This window comes from Balaenoptera physalus (genome assembly GCF_965194825.1).
Source record: "Balaenoptera physalus genome assembly, chromosome: 2".
NCBI classification, from domain to species: domain Eukaryota; kingdom Metazoa; phylum Chordata; class Mammalia; order Artiodactyla; family Balaenopteridae; genus Balaenoptera; species Balaenoptera physalus.
Window position 1 is genome coordinate 36,048,356 of NC_138883.1, and position 22,921 is coordinate 36,071,276.

Consider the following 22,921-nt stretch of genomic DNA (forward strand, 5'->3'; position numbering starts at 1 on the left):
GTGGTTTAAGCAAGGTAGAAGTATTTCTCTTGCCCTCAAGAGTCTGGGGCCAGAGTGGAGGCTCCACCGTCTGGGGGGCCCAACTTCCTCTCTCCTATTGCTCCACTATTCCTAGGGTGCTGCACTCACCCCCCTGGCCGAAGAGGACTTCCCACTTGGCCAGTGGGTTGCAGGGCTGGGAAGTACAGCTGCACCCATCATGGTGTGGGTATCCCTTTGGCCAGGATTTAGTCACGTGATCCTTGAAAAAAAGGCTGGAAAACCTTGTTTTATCGAAGGCAGCCACGAGCTCAGCTAAAATTTGGAGGCTCTCTGCAGGAGAAAACAGATGTGACAGTCTCTTTGACAATGACCAATTCAGAGCCCTGCCCACGGAACTGCACAGGTACAAAGACAGAGCCATACAAAGCAATGCACAACAAAGCAAACACCATCCAAACATTTACTCAAGGAACATTTGTTGGGGAGTTACAGGCATTGAGGAAACAGAGGTAAAAGCAACGGCTTTTCCCCCAGGGGGCTCACAGACATAGTGAAGAAAAAAAATCATCTAATGTACTTCCTGCTATAAAGGAAACATTTGTTAATGCGTTAACACATACTTCTTATGCCCTTGCACCAATTCTAGAGACAGCACAATAAAGACTCAGGCTCTGCCCTCAAGCTGCTGACTCTTTAGAAGGGGAGACAGACCCCTAGTGGGAAAACTGCAATGTGGGTGTCAGGGCTGTGACTGTGATAAGAGGAGGGCGCCCCCAACATGGCCAGGAGGTCTCAGCAGGACCAAAGAGCCTTGGCAAGGCTTTGGCACCAGACGAGCCCCCAGAACCTTGGCCCAGCCCTGGGGAACAGCCCCTAAATGACTGGAACTGAGTTTCTCACAAGCTCGGGTGGAAGGATGATCAGAGTTGGATTTAAGCTGATGTTTTAAAGAACACAGAAACAAGCTATTTCTGGCACCCTGGGTTATGCACTAAGCTCTGTCTCCACCAAAGTTTAGCTCCAGGAAGCTACAAGGTCTGGAGGCAGAGCCTGGGAAGATGCCCAGGGGCAGAGGTGGATTCGGAGTATCCTGAGGGCTAACAGCAATTCCTTTGCCTCCCATGCCTTCCAGCACCCCTCCATCTTATTCCAATCAGCCAAGATTTTGATGGCTGTTGGGCAGTGGTGAAGTCAACCCTGGGTAGCCTGAGCTGCTCACTCCTTTTTTTTTTTTAAATAAGAGTTAAATTTTTTTTTTTTTTTAAATTTATTGATTGATTGATTGATTGCTATGTTGGGTCTTCGTTTCTGTGCGAGGGCTTTCTCTAGTTGTGGCAAGCGGGGGCCACTCTTCATTGCGGTGCGAGGGCCTCTCACTATCGCGGCCTCTCTTGTTGCAGAGCACAGGCTCCAGACGCTCAGGCTCAGTAGTTGTGGCTCACGGGCCTAGTTGCTCCGCGGCATGTGGGATCCTCCCAGACCAGGGCTTGAACCCGCGTCCCCTGCATTAGCAGGCAGATTCTCAACCACTGCGCCACCAGGGAAGCCCCTCACTCCTTTTTGAAACTCCCGCAAGGACAGAGTCCACAGTGCCCCAGATAACTTGTCCTAGGTTTTGTTATCTCAATGGCCAACCCAAATCACTGTTACTTGAATTAAAATTCATTTTCTTTTACTTGGGCTTTGAAGGGCTAGGACAACAATGGTTCATCAGCCTAAATCGTGAGAAGATGCTTTCTAAGCCGTGAAGACCCATAAAAATAGGAAGTGGTTTTACTTTTATCGTATGTAAGATCACAGAGCAGGTGAGGTGGAAGTTAAATTTTACTGAATAACCAGTCTGTGTCAGGAACAGTGCTAAGCACATTACATGTGTTACCTCCTTGCAAAGCGACCACTATTCTGCCAGGTAAGCATTATTTTTCTCATTTTACAGGTGAGACACTGAAGCACAGAGAGGTCCAGTAACTCCCATGGTCACACAGCTAGTCTGTGGCCGAGCCAGGACAGGAACTCAAGTCTGTGTGACTCTTTCCTCTCTTCTACAATCCTAGAAGGTTGTAGTTAGGTCATCCATGACCTTTTCCTCTCTGGGTTAAACTCCAATTTATTTAAATTTTTATTCCTTTTATGATGGGCACTTCATCTTACAGAGTATTTGACAGTTTTTGAGGATCAAGAGCTGTTGTTGATGGCTACAAAGAGATGGAGTTGTTTTAGGGGCTTAGTATATTGTAACCTCTGAGCAGAGTTTTATCTTAAGATCCCACTAGTACTGGGGTCTTACAACAATTGTAGCCAGTTTAAGCTGGTAGGGTCACATGAGAGGCACTTAAAACAAGAGTGAAGACACATACTGTGAATTTTATGTGTCATGATAAGAAGTGGTTGAATGTCCTTTGAAAGACTTAAAATGACATTAACATAGAGTTACATGACGATAGTAGAGATGGTGGCAGCGGAGAAAAAATTGTATCCATCCGTCACTCTGTTCATTCATCCAGATGTCAGATTATCACTGTTTTGGAGACTGGAGCTAGGCACGTCGGAAGACACAAAGTATATGTGTGTGTGTGCGTGTGTGGTGTGTGTGTGTGTTTATGTTATGCTTGGGGAAGAGGGAATTATTGCATATATTTTTTATAGTTAATTTTTTTTTTTTTTTTTTGGCCATGCTCTGCAGCCTGTGGGATCCTTGTTCCCTGACCAGGGACTGAACCTGGGCCCTCGGCAGTGAGAGCACAGAGTTCCAACCACTGGACCACCAGGGAGTTCCCTGTTATGGTTAATTTCTCCTCCTCACCTTCATTAGGCCAACTTTATCCTGTGTTTCTTATTTGTCTAATCATGAGAAAAACATCAGACAAATTCCAATAAAGGAGCTCCTACAATATATCTGACCACTACTCCTCAAAACTATCAAGGCTGTCAAAAACAAAGGAAGTCTGAGAAACTACCACAGTCAAGAGGAGCCTAGGAGATGTGATAACTAAATGTAACATGGCATCCTGGATAGATCCTAGAAGAGAAAAAGGACATTGGGTAATAACTAAGGCAATCTGAATAAACTATGGACTTCAGTTAATAATAATGTTCTTTTTCTAAATCACTCCTCAGTTCCAGTTAGGTAATATTGTCATTCCTCATCAAGGGTGGGCCCCAAAAGTTGAGATAAAGAGAGCTTCTGAGGTCACAGGTGGTTAGCAAATGTGCATGAACCCACAGAGGAGGCCTCAGCCCTGCTTGGGCTCCAACTGTTATTTCAGCCTTAGACCCAGCATCTCTCAGAGTAGCAGGGCATGAACCCTCGGGCAAGTGAGAATCTAGGGTGCTTGACCAGACTAGGATTTCCCACAGGACCCAAGCCCATCCCAGACCAATTGTTTTAGGCCATTTCTTAAGACAAGCCCTTCACCTCTCATTAGCCACCTCTCAAATGGCCATAGATTTTACTTGGCAAGATTTAAAAACAATCTCCTTGTTAAACTCTCCCCTTAATTAGCAGAGGGAGAAATGCCGTTATTGGAAGCAACCTCTCTGCAGCACACTTCCCTCTGTTTGGCAAATTAAAAGCATTTGGATGAAACTCTTTTGTGGTCCCAATCAATAGCTCAAGCCATAATTATTCAGTGGTGCTTGCAGTTTTCTCTGCTGACAGCCGGCTCGGTGTGCTGATCTGTAATTGTTTCATATGCTTATGCAGCTTTCTCTTCCCATGAGTGGGGTCTGCAGCAGATTAATCGAAAGCATCTTTGGGGAAACAGGAGGATGGACTTGCCCGCATCTGAACCCTCTCCATCTCTTTAGGAGTCAGGTGGGCCTTTTTGTTTTCTTGTTGTTACCTACCTGATGCAAAGCCAAGCAGAACTTTTGGGAGACCAAAAAAACTGCCACTTTATAGGATAATCATGTAGTACCAGGCTTTAGATTGTGGATAGTGGTTATGTGCCGAGGGACAGTAAAATAATCAAATGTTATTAGATTTCACTAATTTCAGAATTACTGATAATTTGGATGGGATGTTGATTAATGTTCAAGCAGATCTTTTCCTAAAGGAAAATGTAAACAAAACTGCAGGGGTGGATGTTTAAGATATTTCAGAGGATTAATTCTTTTCAACATCACCTGTCTTTTAAAAGTGTGCAGTCACATGCAAACAGCCGATTTATTCATTCCAAATCCTTCCGGAGTCTACTAGTTGAGACACTAAACTCCAACCCTGTATCTCTGTATTTCTCTAGACAGTTTACTTAGCTTTCTTTCTTAGTTGTTTTTGTTTTGTTTTGTTTTTCTGTAAAGTAGAAATATGACTTAACTTCACACGGGTACCATAAAAATAAATGAAATAAGAGATATGACAATGACTTTTAAGTATAAAAAATGCCATGGTCAGTTAATTATTTCACACATTAAAAAGAGTATTTTAAATACTGAGGTTACTTTCTTTTTTAATGTTTTGACTATTTAGGCTTACTCCATGTTCTTGAAAGTGATCAAATCAATTCTTTTAAGACAGTACAGACTAGATTTAGCTGTATTCCAACTCATGAACAGTTACATCTAAAAAGACTGTCGGGCTTCCCTGGTGGCGCAGTGGTTGAGAATCTGCCTGCCAATGCAGGGGACACGGGTTCGAGCCCTGGTCTGGGAGGATCCCACATGCCGCGGAGCAGCTGGGCCCGTGAGCCACAATTACTGAGCCTGCGCGTCTGGAGCCTGTGCTCCGCAACAAGAGAGGTCGCGACAGTGAGAGGCCCTCGCACCGCGATGAAGAGTGGTCCCCACTTGCCGCAGCTGGAGAGAGCCCTCACACAGAAATGAAGACCCAACACAGCCATAAATAAATAAATAAATAAAAATTAAAAAGACTGTCTTTTTACGTGAAAGGGAACATAAAACCAATGGTCTCTATGTGAACCCAAGCCTAGGTACCTCTCACCAGTTAGATTGATTATTTTTTTTTTTTTTTAATTTTTTTTTTTTTTTTTTTTTTTTTTTTTTTTATTTATGGCTGTGTTGGGTCTTTGTTTCTGTGCGAGGGCTTTCTCTAGTTGTGGCAAGTGGGGGCCACTCTTCATTGCGGTGCGCGGGCCTCTCACTATCGCAGCCTCTCTTGTTGCAGAGCACAGGCTCCAGACGCGCAGGCTCAGTAGTTGTGGCTCATGGGCCCAGCCGCTCTGCGGCATGTGGGATCTTCCCAGACCAGGGCTCGAACCCGTGTCCCCTGCATTGGCAGGCAGATTCTCAACCACTGCGCCACGAGGGAAGCCCTAGATTGATTATTAAGTGTTATAAGACACTGCCTTAGACCAAAGGCATTGAGACTCTTCTAGAACATCCTAAGAGTGATGTCATGCATGACTGTCCATTGAGTTCAGTGCTGAGAAGCATCCAAACTAATGGGTGCACCTCTTAGGAGGCTGAGCTTTCTGAGGATCCAGTCATTTTTCTGTAGGAGAAAATGTCCTGAAGACTGAGCAGGGCCCTGGGCCCATTAAGCCATGGAATCTCTTCCGAATCCTTTTGAAAGTATCTGGGGTTCTCCTCAGTTATCAACACCCTCACCTGGTTTTTAATAAATGCTCACATGCCTGTGGTCCTGTAAAAAATTAAGCTGCCAGGAACCTAAACTGATCCTACCCATGGGTGACGTCCCTGCATGCTGATCTGAGCCCCCTCTAAGTGCTGAGCATACACTTCACCAACCCTTGGAAGAGCCACATCAGTGCACCTTGACATCATCCGTTGGTTTCCTCAAGAACTGAAGCACCTTGACTGGGGTTCAGGAAGAACCTGCCTTATACCAAATCCCAGAGGCATTCCAGCCTCTGTGCAGGAAGACCTATCTGAGTCTACAGAGATCATTCATTATCATCCTTACTGTGTTTTCATTTTCTCACGTTCAACCTCCATCCACCACCACCCATTCATCACATTTAAAAAAATTCAATGTGAACAATATTGAATATCTTCTCTGAGTCACTCTCTCCTTATGTCACATGAGAAATTAAAGCAAACCTGTCAAAAGTCTCTGGAAACATAGACTGGGTTGGTAATAACTGTCTCTTTAAATGAAAGAGAACATTGAAAGCTGATGGTTCCAGTCTGAGCACGAGCAATACTTTATCCTGGAAGAATTATTAGAAAGAAAGGGACATATATTTCTGTTGACACTGTATATTAAGTGAACTTTCTAAACCCTCTTTTGTCTGTATTAAATAAATATGCTCAGAGTTTCCTACCATGTCCTTTATTTCTTCTGGTTTTAAATAAAAGGGATTAAGACTCCTAATTAAGACACTGGAGGAAGGCCTGATCAGTTTTGCCAGTGCAAATTAGTTCAGAGGCCCAGAACTGCTCCTTTCTGTTTGCTGGTATGGGAGGGTTTGTTTGATTTAACATGATTGAGGAAATGAAATATCCCTAAGACAAAGAACCAGTATTGCATTTCTGGAGAGTGGCTGGAGGGAAATTGGAAACTAATGCACATTAGCAGTGGATCCAAAATACAACCAGAAGGAGACATGTTATTTAGAAGGAAAGTGATGTGACTAGACTAATCCTTTGACGTAGATTGTACTTTCTTCTTCCTTTATTTTTTTAAAGGAACATAAATGAAATAGAATCTAATTTTCTAACAAGGTCCCATGAGCTTGGGACATTATCTTTCCTTCCTTGAGTACAGGCCAGTTTCTATATGCATTAATTATTACTATTCACAACAGCTCTATGAAATAGTTATTATTACCCCTGTTTTACAGATAAGGAATCTCATTTTCCAAAGGCAGATACTGACCTAAAGCCAAATAGTCTTGAGACTCTTGGTTATTGTTTATGGTTCCATCAACTCCGAGCCATTTGGTAAGCTTGAAGAGAAGAAAGGTCTCAGTCATGGAAAGTAACGGCTTGTCCAATCCTAGTGTTGCATTGGGTTGGGTTCCTATTCAGTGGATCTGGTCAGGCCAGAATAATTCCCCAAGGACAATGGAAAAGTGGGCAAGAGGCAAAGCTATAAAGGGTCATCAGTTGAAGTCAAACAACAAAAATGTCCCCAAATGGCCTTCTCTTGTCCCAGTTTGGTCTTGCCTTCTGTATCAGAGCTTACTTTCTCCTCCTCCCTCTCTCCTGGTGTGCACGATTCTGCACTTACCTACTCAAGACTTTCTGCTCAACTTCTATTCTCAACAGTTTCAGTAGTTTGGTTTTTATCTACATATTTAATAAAAATTCAAATTCTTGTGTTGTCTGAGGGAAGGGGATATGAGGTCTTCTGTGTGGTTGTCTGCTGCATGTGTGGGGTACTAGCACCTGTGTCATGGGATTCTCTCTTATCCCTCAAGAGTTGATCCCATTTTATGTCTGAGATGGCCAATCAGACTTTGAGAAGGAAGAGGATGACAGATGGATTGCTTTAATTTTTGTCAAGCTAGGCATTGTAATGCAGAGCAAACCCAAATCACCCAGTTCCTACTACCTGGGACCTCTATGACTGATGAGCCAAAAATGCAATACACACATTTGTGTGTGTGTGTGTGTGTGTGTGTGTGTGTGTGTTTATATGGCATATGAGACACCAGGAACGTTAAGGCTTAGGTATCCATAGGTAACTCATAATGGAGTAGAAATGGGTGGTGGCTACGAGAGGGCAAAGTGGTTTTGAAAAATCCATCCATAACTGTGGGGTCCAGGAGTCCTGGAGGAAACACTCACAGAATCATAGATGCACTGATTTCTTTGATTATCTTGTGATGTCTGGCAAAGTATCAGGCCAGGGTTGATAGTCTTCCAGGTATGAATTGTTTTAAGAGTACCCAGGGTTTGCTTTAATCAGGTGTAGTGAGACACACAAACATGGAAATGACTGTCATGGAGGAAGAAGTTCTTCTTACTCACAGATCCCTAGAAGTGGGAAGTGTGGTATGCCATGCAGGAGGGCCAAATGGGGAAGCACCAGGGTTGGTCAGGAGGAGTAAGGGAAAAACATGGCAAGGGCCTCTATGTGGTTCCTCTAGAAGGAATGGGTGAGGCAGAGTAAGCAGGCTTATGGTTACCTAGTCTGAATAATTTCTCTAGGCTTTGGGGTGTTGAGGCTGTCTCTAGTTCGGTGGTACCTGGCCCTGGGGTGATTAGGGCAGGACAATAGTGGCCCTGAGTGTGAGAGCTGAACAAAGATGGTGGTTCAGGGTATGGGCTCTGGATTGATTGGTTTGCATATGAAAGGTGCACTCACAGGTGAGTTGCTCGCTATCTCTAGAAACTGGCTAGTCCTGGGAGGGACAATCCCTCCTGGGTCAGCAAGACCCCAAGATGTCCAAGCACCAAAATACAAGAAAAATAAAAAACACAGTAATATAATACATGCATGTAGAGTTGTACCTCCTGCAATTATGAAAGGCAGAGGAAGGGCTACAGGGGTATTTGTCTCATGTATGTTGGGGGGACCTTGACAATAATTCTTCATTGTCCAAAAAGGTTAATGGCAGAGGGGAAAATGCAACTTTGTTGTTTATTTTTTTGTAAGAGTACAATTCAGTAGTTTTTAGTATATCCACAATTTGTGTAACCATCACCAATATCTAATTCAAGAATATTTTCATCACCCCCCCAAAAGGAACACCTTAAGTAAGCTGGGGAAAGAGTAGGAAACAAATGATGAACTCTTTAGGGCACTTGTAATTATGAGAAGAGAAATTATTCTTATTTGTCTTTAGGATTTAGAGATACACAGACAGCCACCATCTTGGCTCTGTCATCTCCAAACTTTTTGATTATTCATCCCACCTATAAAAATGTTTAAGCCTACATCCCCAATATGTTATATGTGATATGCATGCCCTACCATACTCATTTGTTATGTACATTTTGCAATATACAGAAGAAATTGAAATTAACATAGAATCAGATAGAAATCAATAGACATAGCTGTTATAATATTTTCTTCCTTCATCTCAAAGGATCATCTAGGTACATACCATTTTGGAGACTTTTGCTGTAAATGTCACAGAGTCTGTATTGCTTTGCTAGGGCTGCCCTGGCAAGATACCACAGACTTGTTGGCTTAATCAACAGAAATTTGTTTTCTCACAGTTTTGATGGCTGAAAGTCCAAGGTCAAGGTGTCAGCAGGTGATTTCCTCTGAGGCCTCTCTCCTTGGCCTGCAGATGGCCGCCTTCTTGCTGCCTCTTCACATGGTGGGCCCTCTGTGCGCGCACATCCCTGCTGCCTTTCTGTGTGTCCAACTTCCCTCTTGTTATAAGGGTGACGCCAGTCAGATTGTATTAGGGCCCACCCTAAAAGCCTCATTTTAGCTTAGTCACCTGTTTAAAGGTCCTAGTTCCAAATACAGCCACATTCTCAGGCACTGGGGTTAGGGCTTCACATATGAATTTTGGCAGGACACAACTCAACTCATAACAGAGTCTCTTCCAGATAATAGTCCAGTGGCCTCCACAGGAAAAAGGAAAGCATGATGTCTGACACTGGGACCGAGGGGAGGGCTCTTGGGGGCTGTTCTCAAGCCATTAGCTAACCACTTGCCTCCTGGCCCCCTAGGGATAATGTTGCCCCTGTGGTATAACTGTAGGACCACCTTTCCCAGATACCAAGGTTGGTCCCTCTACTATCAGGTAGTGTCAGGCCATTGGCTGACTTCCCAGAAGTGACAGATCACTTGCTCCCCAACCTCACAAAGGGGAAATGCAAGGGAACACTCAAGAGTTTTGAACAGGGCTGGACTGTCCTCCTGCAGACTCTACCAGCTGTGGAAGCACTAGCCAGGACACTGGAGAGTCTGATATTGGAGATCCAGTGATGAGTTAGTCCACAAAACTCCTTCCAACATGGTGAGAGGGTAGGGGTCATATGCAGGGCTGGTCCTTGGCAATACTTTCAAGGAGTGTCCTTTTATGTACTCTCTTCCCTCTTTGAACATCCTCTGCCCTCACATCTTTCAGGGCTATCACTATAGCTCATGGAACTCCCCAGTTCATATCCCCAAGTTTATTCCTATTTTTTTAAGAGGTGAAAGTGGAGTGGGGAAAAACCAATCCAAAGCGATGAATCTCTAATGTTAGGATTTTGGACATTGGAATTGTAGGTTAGGAAATACTTGAGGACAGCAGAAACTTTCTCTTTTTTTTTTATAAATTTATTTATTTATTTATTTATTTATGGCTGTGTTGGGTCTTCGTTTCTGTGCGAGGGCTTTCTCCAGTTGCGGCAAGTGGGGGCCACTCTTCATCGCGGTGCGCGGGCCTCTCACTATCGCGGCCTCTCTTGCTGCGGAGCACAGGCTCCAGACGCGCAGGCTCAGTAGTTGTGGCGCACGGGCTTAGTTGCTCCGTGGCATGTGGGATCTTCCCAGACCAGGGCTCGAACCCGTGTCCCCTGCATTGGCAGGCAGATTCTCAACCACTGCGCCACCAGGGAAGCCCAGCAGAAACTTTCTTGACCTTTCAAATCACCCCTTGGTGAGAGATATTGATTCTGGCTGTTCCTATCATTAAAAAGCTACTGTTTCCTCTGTGCAATAGCTCTTGTCCATTGCTTCCAAAAGGGACTTCAGTGAGAAGGGTTAGAACCTGACTCCAGATGGTACTGATTCCAAGCTAGGAAGCAAGTTGGAGCAGTGACCTCCTGGATGGGAGGGGATGGATGGGGGAGTCACAAGGGAACAGATAAAGGGACGATAGGGCTTAACGGGAGGTTAAGACAAAGCATCTGGGATTCTACCACTTGGGTCTGCTGCTTCCTACTGGCTATTTACTCTATGCCTCAGTTTCCTCATTTTAAAATTGAGATAATTCTAGTGTCTGAAATGAGAGAATACCAGTAAAGTGCTTACCACAGTGCCTGACATATAAGTACCAACAAACAGCAGCTGCTCCCATTAATATGCTTTTGCCAAATCAGAAGACCTAAAATAAGGCAAGTACACAGCAAGCTCATCCCTCTTCAAAAGTGATGGGACCCGTGGGATGAAGGACCTCTGGTAACGATTTTTTCCTACCACAGAATATAAATATGTGAGGTTAGGATTTTGAATTATCTACTGCAGGGTAGCAGAGGCTTTTCAGGGCAAGATGGGAGCAAGAGTTAACAGGCAAATGCTTATTTTTAATTCCTAGCACTACTGTGAAGAGATGAGGTGAACTCTGTCCAAGGACTTTAGCACTGGGACGTGATGGTGATAATGAGAGGGAAAATTGGCCAGAAAAAATTTTAACCTTGAAATCAAAGCCCAGACCCACAAGCCTTAAGCTTTTGGGGATCATAAACCCCTCAGAGACTCTGAAAGCTAGGTGTGCTCTTCCCAGAAAAACCTCACCGGCAATAAAACTCTACGTAGAATCCCAGAGTGACCCTGGACCCCTTGAAGCCCATCCATGGATCCTGAGGGAGTCTGACCCCAGATTAAGAATCTCTTGTAGGAGAAAGAAAAGCCTGCAGACTGACAGAGCTGATGTCAGGAAAGATCTGGAAACAAATGCATCAGTGTCAGATGCTGAGTCAGGCCACCAGATTCCTGAGGAAGCCCTCTGGGGAGCTGCCAGGCCCTGCCATGAAGTTTGCATTCAAAAGTGATCCCCTCTGTGGATACAGAGTTACATGAACACTTAAACCAATGGTGTGTACAGGGCCCTGAGGACCAAGGCGGGCAGTGGGCTGTAGACAGGAAGGAGGGGACAACAGGGAAAGGGCTGAGCAGGACATGGCATCCATCCCCCTTTGGTGGAAAAACCTTCTTCTGTGACCCTAGGAGGGCAGGAGAGGGGGAGACAGAGCAAACATGAGCGGTGACAGGAGCAGACCTTACTGATCCTCCCTCCTCAGCCCCACTGCTGTCACTGCTCTGTACAGATGTGGGGTTCCCAAGAATCACCCTGTATCGATCGCTCTCTCCCACCCTACTTCCTGGTTACCTCTCAAGTCCATCTCCTTTGTGCCTCTGAATGACGCCACAGCCCTCATGACTCACCGCCATCGCTCTACCAGACTCCTAGGATCTCCCTGCCACCCCCCCACCTCCCTGTCCTCTTTTCTTTACGCCCCACACTGCAGCCGGCATGCTCTTCCTCAAGGGAAAATCTGATTGTGCCCTCAGAATAACACGCTGCCTCCTGAGTACAGCCTTCCGCATACAGCCGTGATGGCCTGGTCCCCATCCACCCACAGGCGCCTGTGTCTGAGCACCTTATGGTCCAGCCTCTCCTCAGACCTCCCAGGACCTTAGCCATGTCCCCCAAACCCCCATGCCTGCCTCGCCAGCTCCCACTCGGCCTTCAGGTCTCCGGGGGACATCCCTCGTTTCTTCCTTTAGGAAGTCTTCCTACCCTACCCTCCTCCCCCGACATCTCTCACCACAACCTCAGACTCCAACCAGCAGAACTATTGATCTTGTGGTCCCCTCACAGTGGCTCCAGGCCACCTCTTCCTCCTGCCTCAGTGGCTGGTGATGGGCCCAGACAGAGCTGCTTCCAATGTCTTCCCTAGCCTCCGGGAGCTGGTCAGGCCCTCCACGTGCCCTCAGCCTCTGGATCTCTCCCAGCAGAGGTCTTGCCTCACCTCCTACATGCTCTTTCTGGGCTGGGCCTGCGCCTTGGGCTGTCTTGTATAGTCCCGGGTTCCTGCAAGGATGAATGCATTCATGTACTGATACACTTAAGACAGTGCCTGGAAAACAGTAAGCACAAGGATTGGTTATTTTTATTGCTTCTGATGTTATCATCATGCTCATCATTATGATCATTTACAGCTATAGTCTCAGCACCTGACATGTGGTAGCATCCAACAAATTTTTGTTAAGGGAATGAATGGACGATAAAACTGTGTAAGTGGGACTTCCCTGGTGGCACAGTGGTTAAGAATCCGCCTGCCAATGCAGGGGACACGGGTTCGAGCCCTGGGCCCGGAAGATCCCACATGCCGCAGAGCAGCTAAGTCCGTGTGCCACAACTACTGAGCCCACGTGCCACAACTACTGAAGCCCACGTGCCTAGAGCCCGTGCTCCGCAACAAGAGAAGCCACTGCAATGAGAAGCCCACACACTGCAACAAAGAGTAGCCCCTGCTCGCCACAACTAGAGAAAGCCCACGCACAGCAACGAAGACACAATGCAGCCAAAAATAAATAAATAAACAAATTTTAAAAAAAAACAAAAAACTGTGTAAGTGTATCATTGCAGTCATCTTTGTGCTTTTTATTTTTGTTTCGATGCTTTTTTGAAGAACCACTTTATGCTCTTCAAAATACACTAGGATAAGGAATCTGGACCCGGCAAACCTTGAAACTGAAGTACAGAGAGTCTGGTCCATAGTTATACAAAAACTGCCAGCTGAGTCTGGGGACAGAACACAATGGATCCAGGTCCTTGCTGCCCTCTCCCCCTTCAGAACTAACTTTCTAGGAGAGTTTGGGGGGGTGGCCCACCTTCCAGAACTCCTCCTCTCCTGACCCTGCTTTCTCCAGCTCGGGCTGCTGCACAGAGAGGAAGGGGGAGGGGGTGGAGCACATACAATCGGTTGAGATTTCATTTACTTGCGTTCCTTTGCATCACTTAATTATTGCGGTCTTGGGCTGTTTCTAATAAATGTGTTTTCCTAACCTACAGCCTCTGGGCTATCCTTCTCACCATATCTATTATGACTGAATGGCTTCTTGGGAACAGAGCAGCCTTCTCCTCCTAGCTGAGAGCTAAGTAGGGCACACTAAAGAGCTTCCTGCCATCCGCAAGAGGGATGTGGTGTGCAAGTCCCCTGTGCTCTGGTGACCAAGGCTTGTCATTTCACTGGCTGTCACCTGCCGGAACAATGGGCCTGGGGGCTTATACAACAGTGCACCCAGCTGCAGCCCAGCGAGGAGTCAAACCACAGCCTCAGGAAGGAGCAGGAGCCTGCTTATGGCTTTAAATATTTAAGCAGCTGGAAAAGCTCATCCATCTTGATCTGTTGGCTTCTCCAGGGGAATGTGAAGGCGCCGAGATTACATTAAGCAAAACAGCCCCACCCCGGAGACAATTTAGATCCTAGGTGTTTTGCACCAACATTCCTATTCAAAGAGAATTCAGTGCCTGTACAGGGTTTTACTTCCCTCTGCTCAATACTTTGAGTTAGAATTCTTCTTTTCTTTCCTGCCCTCCAAAATAGATCACACTGGGCAGCAGAAGCTGGGTATTTAATTGCAAACTCCACAAACAAATGAGCAGCTGCCTCTGTACTGACAAATGCATGTCTTTTGTCTTTCCAGACGCTTCAAAAAAAAATGCACAGTGAACAGAGAACTGTATGCTTTTTGGGAAACAGATTTACCTTCTTAATTATATTTTTACTTGCTCTCGGATTAAAATTAGTTTGCCTTGCCTGAGCTGACACCAGCTTGAGTGGAGAGAGATGGTTGTAGAGAGACCTAGGGAGGGAAAACGAATCTGATAGGAAACATCTGCTGCTGGGATTCTGTGAGGAGGGCGTCTCTGAGGACCTGCCTCAAAGCGCTGAGAGTTACCCGAGGTCACCACCACTCCCCCACTCACACAAAAGGTACTTCCAGGGTAGGTAGCAAAGATGTCACTCATCAGTTTTCAGGGGGAATTGTCCTGGCTCCCTGGGGACAGGTGTCTCTCCAAACTCACACGTCCTCAGGATTAGTCTGTCAGTGGAGAAATGGAAATCTGGGCCCTGGTCTCCATGCTTGGACAAGGATAGAGACTCGACATTCTGCTCTAAATAAGAAACAGACACCGAGGTTGGTGCTGGCTTCACAAGCCCTCCCATCCCTGGTGCTGGCAAAAGAGGAAAACTGTGGGTCAAAGACAGACCTCGTCACAGCAAGCCCTAAAATCCTCACGCAGCAGACAATACACTCAGCAAAGAGAGGTGCGGTGCGCTACCTCCAGCATGTCACTTTCCAACCTGTGGGCTGATTTTAGAAGCTCTAGCAGGGGGGCTTCCCTGGTGGTGCAGTGGTTTAGAATCCACCTGCCAATGCAGGGGACATGGATTTGAGTCCTGGTCCGGGAAGATCCCACATGCCGCAGTGCGACTAAGCCCGTGCGCCACAACTACTGAGACTGCGCTCTAGAGCCCGTGAGCCACAACTACTGAGCCGGCACGCCTAGAGCCCGTGCTCCACAACAAGGGAAGCCACCGCAATGAGAAGCCCACACACCACAACTAAGACCCAAAGCAGCCAAAAATAAATAAATAAACTAATTAATTAATTTTAAAAAAAAGAAGCTCTAGCAGGTAGAGACACTATAGGTGTTTCTGGGTCTGCAAAACTCAACATGGGAAGCTTCTTATGAAATCTGAGCGAGAAATAATTTCCATTGCATTAAACCACTGGTATTTTGGGGTCTGTCTTTTACAGTAGCTAGCTGTAGCTTAAATAATGCATCTTCATATTTATGAGGTGACAGTGACAGATTTTCCTCGGTTACAGTTTCCTCCTCCCTTCCAATGACCCATATTGTGAATCCAAAAAGATACCTTCTTAGTAAATAGAAATTAGTTCACTGGTTTTGGAAAACAGACAAGATACTGAAAGAGAAGGTTATTCCTTCCAAGAATATGCTGAGAAAAGGAAGGCAGGTAAAAAGAATCTTGAAAGAGATTTTAAGCTTCTTAGTTGGTAAGTAAGAGTGATTCTACAGGATTTCCCTGGTGGAGCAGTGGTTAAGAATCCACCTGCCAATGCAGGGGACACAGGTTCGAGACTTGGTCCAGGAAGATCCCACACGCCGTGAAGCAACTAAGCCCGTGCACCACAACTACTGAGCCTATGCTCTAGAGCCCGCGAGCCACAACTACTGAGCCCACGTACCACAACTACTGAGCCTGTGCTGTAGAGCCTGCAAGCCACAAGTACTGAGCCCGTGCTCCGCAATAAGAGAAGCCACCACAACGAGAAACCTGCACACCGCAGCGAAGAGTAGCCCCCGCTCGCCGCAACTAGAGAAAAGAAAGCCCACGCACAACGAAGACCCAATGCAGCCAAAAATAAATAAATAATTTTTTTTTTTTTTAAAAAGGGTGGTTTTATAAGCCATTTCTTTATGATGCTCCCAGTATACTTGGAAGGTGATGAGTGGTGGGAAGTGACATTCCCATGTTATAAAGGAGAAAGTGAATGCTTAACTTTGCTGAGAAATCCATCAAATCAAGGCTGCTGGTTTCGTGACTCCCATTCCACTGGTGAATGAGCTTTTGCAAATAAGACTAGTGATATTACCATATCAAAGGAGGTGGGTACAAGGCTCTCCTCCACTGTGATCACACAAGGAGAAAGCTCACACTGGAATCACCACTTTCCCCACAATCCTTTCCCAATTTACATTCTAATTAGATAAATTCCAGCGTAGGTGAGATAACAGAGAATGAAGCCTCAGCTCCACGCCAGAAGACGTTGTAAAGAAATGGGGTGAGGGGAATAGAAAAGGAAGAAAAGAGGTGGACAGAAAGAATGCTTCTTTCTCTTGCACAAACCATCCCTTGAGAGATCATCACGAGGTCCAGGGGCACTGGACGCTCAGCTCTCTGTGCAAACGAGTCTTTAGTGGGTACCTTCCATCCCTATATCTGCTGAGATTCAGACGGGGTGCGAGTAGTGAGTTGGGAGGGTACATCCCAGGCTGTTTGTTGGCATATTTTACCTACATTATCCTACCCAGTCTCTGCTGTGCCCCTCACAGCCAGTCACAGCACTGCCCAATAGAGTTTGCACAATGATGGCAACGTTCTTTAATTCTGTCCAGTATGGTAGCCACTAGCCACATATGACTACTGAACACTTGAAATGTGACTAGTGCAACTAAGGAATGACATTTTTAATTTTGCTTTATTTTAGTTAATTTAAGATTAAACCACCACATGTGGCTAGTGGCTACCATACTGGACAGCAATGTGGATTAAGGTGTTGTGAGGGTACCAGTGGCACTATAGCTCACGAGGAGGAAGGCCAAGCCCATCAATGGGAACTGCAAATATTCTTGGTAAAGCTCATCTAAAACTCATTGTTGGAAAATAAAGTTTCTGGAGGAAAGCTCAACTCACAAGGAAATTCTACAGACAATTCTTGTGTCCGTCTCTGTTTCTCTCATTGGTCCATCTTGGATTGCTAAGAAACAGCGGGTCTGGGAAAGTATGCAAACATGGATCTTGAGCCTACAGGCTGGCACAGGAATTAGCATTATTTAATCTTTACCAACAACCCTATGAGGTAGCTACTATCTCTATTTTTCAGATGAGCAAACTGGAGAGTTTGAAAAACTTGCCAAAGACACTCAGCTAGTATGTGGCAGAGCAGAGATTTTTACCCAGATCTATCTGTTTCCAGCATATTCTCAACCATATGCATAAATGTTCCATAATTCAAGCCACAAATGTGCTTTTCTCCTCCAGTTTCTTGCACACAAAACATCTGGCCCCCTGATTGTTTTCTTTCATTTCCCCTTCATCACTGGTTTGATGCTAAGTAAAAGAAGTTTCTGGCACCACTGAATATTAATACCCAGCATTTGCATTGCACTTTACAGTTTATAAAACATCCTGACATTCATTATTTCATGTGATCTCCCCATGAAACATATGAGAAATTATTATCATTTCCTTTGTTACAGGGGGAAAATGGAAGCTCAGAGAAGCTAAGTGACCCCACAGCTAGACAGAGGTGAACTCAGGGCTAGGCTCCAGCCCTTCAGACTGGGAGGTCCCAGCTCTGCCCCTGCTCAAAGCTGTGCCTCAGGCCCAAGTATGCGTCAGAGAGACTCTGGGGTAGGCGGTCTTAACCTTCACAGAATAGTAATGACCCCTTCACAGAATAATGTTTTTAAATATATAAAATCAAATACACGAGGTTTCAAAGGAAACCAATTTTATTGAAATAGAAAAATGTTTTTAATCATGTGTGTGATACCGTGGTATACATGTGCTTCTTTATTAACCAGTTCTAGTAGCTGGTCTAATAACTTTTACAATTTCAAAGCAGTAATTGGTATAAATGATATTTTAAAGTATGTGCAACAACAGTGATATCGTATGAAAATATCTTTGATTTCTGAGAGTAATGACACAGATACTGCTTATGCCATTGAGGGTTTGTTGCTCACATTTATCATTGAAGAAAATAACTTTAAAGATTAGTGACAACAAAGATTAATTTTTTTCCATCTCAGTACACAGAATAATTTAATTCTATCCATGAATTCTCTGGGACCACACACTTAGGACTTATCAATGTGGGAATTCAAAATCCTCAGACTGGATCCTCCTTTCCAATGTAGACAAATGGTCCACCTGTAGGATGCATCGAATCATATCCCTAACCTCCCTCCTATAAGATCAAGGAGGAAATCTGAGATTGCTGGCTTGGATTACGCAAGGAGAATCAGAAATATTTTAGTGGCCATGATGGTCAACTTGGGAGCTCAACTTCAGTATGTTCTTACTATATACTAGTACCTGGGAGTCAGAGTTTTCTATGTGCTCCATGATAATGACCATGTGCATCCCAAACATCCATCTTATATCCATGTGGCATCTTCCTGCCCATGGCTCAAGGAAGTATGTCCAAGTACATCCTCAGATAGTCAGAGGCTCATGGTTTCTTCTTTTATTTTCATTTTAAGCCTTCACTTCCATAACTGATTCTTACAATCTCATTTTGATAGTTCGGAGAATAGTATGAATACCTCTGCTTTATAAATGGAAGAAATGAGATACAAAATGATTGAGTGACTGATCACATAGTTTCACTGCAGGACTCCCAACTCTCAAAATGCTATTCACTCTTCAGAAATTCGAGGTGGAGAGGGCAGACACATGGGAAATGAGGCCAGGTAAATCAGGCCGGCTGGTGTGCATTTCACAAGAATGTGCTCCAAGTTCCCAGAGTAAACACTTGAAAGCGAGAAAAGAGAGAAAGGTGACCCTGAAGATTCGTCATCTCAAATTTCAAAAATCACACTGCAGATGGTGGCGTGCCCAGACCTTGCAGCGGCTCTTGGCTAACAGGCGATGTTGGAAGTCACTAAGCTCTCCCGGACAGATTTACAGTCATTTCTTGATGTACTCAAGCAGAGTGACTGGTTGTCCCAAAACATTCCAGAAATCACATAGAAGAACAAATAGGGAAATGGCATTTATATGAACTCACCTTTGAGTAAATCACTTGATTATTTTTCTAAAATATCATATAATGGATGAGAAAATCACTGAAAGCCTGTTTTACCTTCCATCGTTAGTCTTAGCCCATTAACTGAATGATAAACAAGGATTTAATTAAAAGCCAGTGTCAGATTTAAAACTCATGACACACACCAGAAATAAGCTCAGTAGTTGAAAGGATCACAGTATAGAGTAGCAGGGGGAATTCTGAGAGAGTTATTAAACTGGAAACTCATTCGCAACAGTGGAGAAACCCCCAATACTTGATTTTAACCTGTCAAGGATCCTTACTTTGCTTTTCATCTAGTGAGGGATTTGGAGGTTCTCAAGTATTTGAAGCAATCTATCACGCCCTGTCCTTTTACTTCTCTCTCTGGGCATTTAGTAAAGAAAGTCTGGAGCTAAAATATGGACATATATTTTGTATGTGATGTAAATAAAAACCAAAATGTCTTTTCCAAGCTTGGTATACAACTGTTACTAGTGTCACTTCTGAAATTTCTTCAAGATTAAAGTGACATAGGGGCTTTTTGGAATTCAACAGGAGATATACCTGCTTCCAAGCTTTAACCACAACAAAAGTAATACTTCGTACCCACAAGAGGTGCAAGGGAGGTGGGATGGGAGAAATACCGAGGATTCACTCAGTGGCCTGGGAGGTACTTGTCATACTTGCCAAAGTGCAGAAGGGACAAAACTGTATGGAAATTCTTCCTCCTGGGCTAGTGGGAACAGAGGTGGACACTTGTGCCACGTGGATGTAAGATGGATGGTTAAGATGCTCATGGTCATTATCATGGGGCACGTAGAAAACTCAGTGATTCCCAGGTACTAGCATGTAGTAAGAATATACTGAAGTTGAGTTCCCAAGTTGATCATCATGGCCATTAAAACGTTTCTGATTCTCCCTGCTTAATCTAAGCCAGCAATCTCTTCCTGGGTGAGAGGTTTAGAGAAGTGAGTAGAGAAAGTGGAAATGGAGCTGGTTATGAAAGTCCATCCTATAGTTTGCGCATGTCGAATACGCGAGGGCGACCACCACTAACCCCCAGCCCCCCCCAGAGCAGACATCAGACACAGCCCCAAATCCCCTCTACACACAGCCTCCACCAGTCAGAATTGGTGTAAGAGATAGAATCCCACATACTGTTTCAGCCTTTGCCCATCTGGTTGCATTTTTTTTATTGTTGTTCTTGCTGTGTCTCATTTTCAGTCTCCTATGTGGTAAATGGTGAAGTACCCAGTGGGTTACACTCCACGCTCTCTGGTGGTCTAGTGGTTAGGATTCAGTGCTGTCTCCCCCCCCACAATGGATTACACTCACATTCATCATCATATACTTAGTATAGAGGTTATAACTCGACCATGCTCACTCCCATGCAGGAAAGCACATCCAAATACAGGTAAATGTCAGGGACAATATTCTAAAAATAACATGGAAACATCTAATTTTTTTAAAGGAAACAATCAGCAAATTTCCTTTAAGTATTCTAAGTGAGCGATTTCTTGCCATACTTCTTCACAGCTGCGGGTCTTTCTATCTCCATGAATCACTGCCAAAGACATGGGGAAGCAGCTTCAGGTCCAGGATAAGATACTCCAGCCCTTATCCTGCAAAGCTGATGGTGCTGGTCAAAGTCAGCCTCACATCCAGCCCACAGCTTAGCAGTGTTGCTCTGTCCCTTTTGACCTGTTACCTGTAGGCAAACCTTGAGACCCTGTGGCTGAGAGGCACTGAAGGACGTAGGGGGCAGATTTGTCTGCCAATGCTTCCTCATGACATGCTTCAAAGGGTCCTGGGATTATAATAAAGAGAAGCCGGGACCTGCCAACCTCTCCCAGCCTGCATGCCCTCCCTGGAACACACACACACACACACACAAACACACTGCCCACCCCGAATCCCCACGGCCCACACTGGGGCCCATTAGCACTGGGCACAAAGAAGTCTCCAGTGAAAGCCAAAGAGACAGCAAAGAGAAGTTTGAAATCATTGGATGGCTTTACAGCTCAGTGTATAGCCACAGCCTCTTCCAGGCAGGCAACTCTCTTCCCTCATCTGCTGTTTATCCTGAGGAATCTGAAGTTTAATGAGGTTCAGGCAAGAAAGTCTCATAAAACCACAGCTGCCCAGTGAATCTTCTATGCTGGGCGGGTGGGCAGGGCCAGGAGCTTAATCACAGGCATCACCAGAGCCCCTGCAAAGGGGGAGGCTATATAAGATAAACCCAGCATCCCCATTGGTCTTTGTTTCCTTTCAGTGATTCCCGATGGCCTCCTCAGTTTCCTCTGCAGGTGAGCAGGGAAGCTCCCTGACTATTTCAGCTCATCACCAAACTCAGTCATCAGCAAAGTCAGTTCTGGGATCACAGCATTTCAGGGCGGTGTTCGCACAGCGAGGTCAGCTGCACTCTAGCCAGAACTTGACAGAGCATCCCAGAGGAAGAGCCCTCGAAGCTGAGAAGGAATATTCATTAATTAGAAATGCAGGAAAAGGATTTTCACCTTCCTAGCAGGCCACACGGGGCTGCAGCCCTTACAGGATAATTGAAGAAATCTTGTTTCAACAGCTCCCTGGGAAAGAGGCCTGGCCTTGGCGAGACACTGGGCCTCAGTCTTCTCCTTCAGCCCAGCGGTGAGAGGAATTAATGCCTGCGTTGATGCCATACTTGGGGCCCACCCAGGTGTGTCACCGCGTGGTTCATTTCCTGGTGAAACGGACGCCAAGTAAAACCGGAGATGGTAAATACAGCGGCGCATTCGGCTGGTTGAATCGGGGGTTCAGACCCTGCTGACCGGGCAGTGCCCCAGCTCAGGTAGCTGTCAGAGTTCATTTCGTGCTTGTCTGGGAGTTGAGGGCTTTGTTGTTGTTGTTGTTCCTAGAAAAAAGGGAGGAGTTGGGGGCCAGGAGATTAAAGGGAAAGGAAGTCGAAGGGAAGGCTTGATACCCATTCCTGCTGAGTCTTTGTACTTAGAACATAGGGCAAACCTGGCAGACCAAGGGACACTTGGGATTATGAGAGTCATTTTTTTTTTTTTTTTTGCAAGAAAAATAAAATAAGGAGAGCAGGGACAGCCAGAGTGGGCCCTGTGGTGCAGCTGCAGAGCTGAAGGAAGTCTGGGCTCTCGCCCACCCACAGGCCGGGAGTAACGCCTCCACCGCCCCCCGCAGATGACTCACACTGCCCTCTCAAAATCCATCTTCCAAAACACTTATTTTCATAATGCTGACAAAGTACATTGGAGACCCAGCTAAAAAAGAAACTTTAATGTCTACGACTAATCTTTGATAATGACTGTGATATGAATATTTATTGAAAATACAATTAAAAGAAAAACCTGGCAAGCTATTAAATGCAAGTCCCTCAAATGGCACCTTTTAAGATAGGCTGATACACATCTGTGACCAGCAGCTTCCGGCTCCATCAATCAAGTGGGCGTCAGGGCTGACTACAGGAAACTCTACCAGCTTTCCAGTCCTGGGATCTACTGAACTGTCACATCGGCTGACACTGGTACCCACGTCCCATCCCAGTATAGTCCCCCAAAGACATCAACCTCATTTTTCTTAATATTCCAAGAATTTCTATGACTGGCTTTAGAATGAGTGGAGCATTAAAGGCAATAGTAAACTTTTCCCTGCTACATTTATTTTGTTCTTGGCGTAAACTGGTCTGCATCTGATCCCTTCATGACCACTCCCACCACCACCTTTTTCCTCCAGATCGCCTTGACTGTCTCTTTCCCTTCTCAGCCGCCTGTCACTTCTCTTCTTACTCTC

General features: G+C 45.2%; 1 long non-coding RNA gene across 1 annotated transcript in view; it reads left to right on the forward strand.

The window, feature by feature from the left end:
* Positions 1-1,237: 1,237 nt before the first annotated feature.
* LOC309655982 overlaps positions 1,238-22,921 on the forward strand; it is an 84,354-nt gene continuing 62,670 nt past the window's right edge. The window contains exon 1 of the long non-coding RNA XR_014261103.1: positions 1,238-4,719. This is a non-coding gene — a long non-coding RNA (uncharacterized lncRNA). The remainder of the gene's footprint in view (positions 4,720-22,921) is intronic.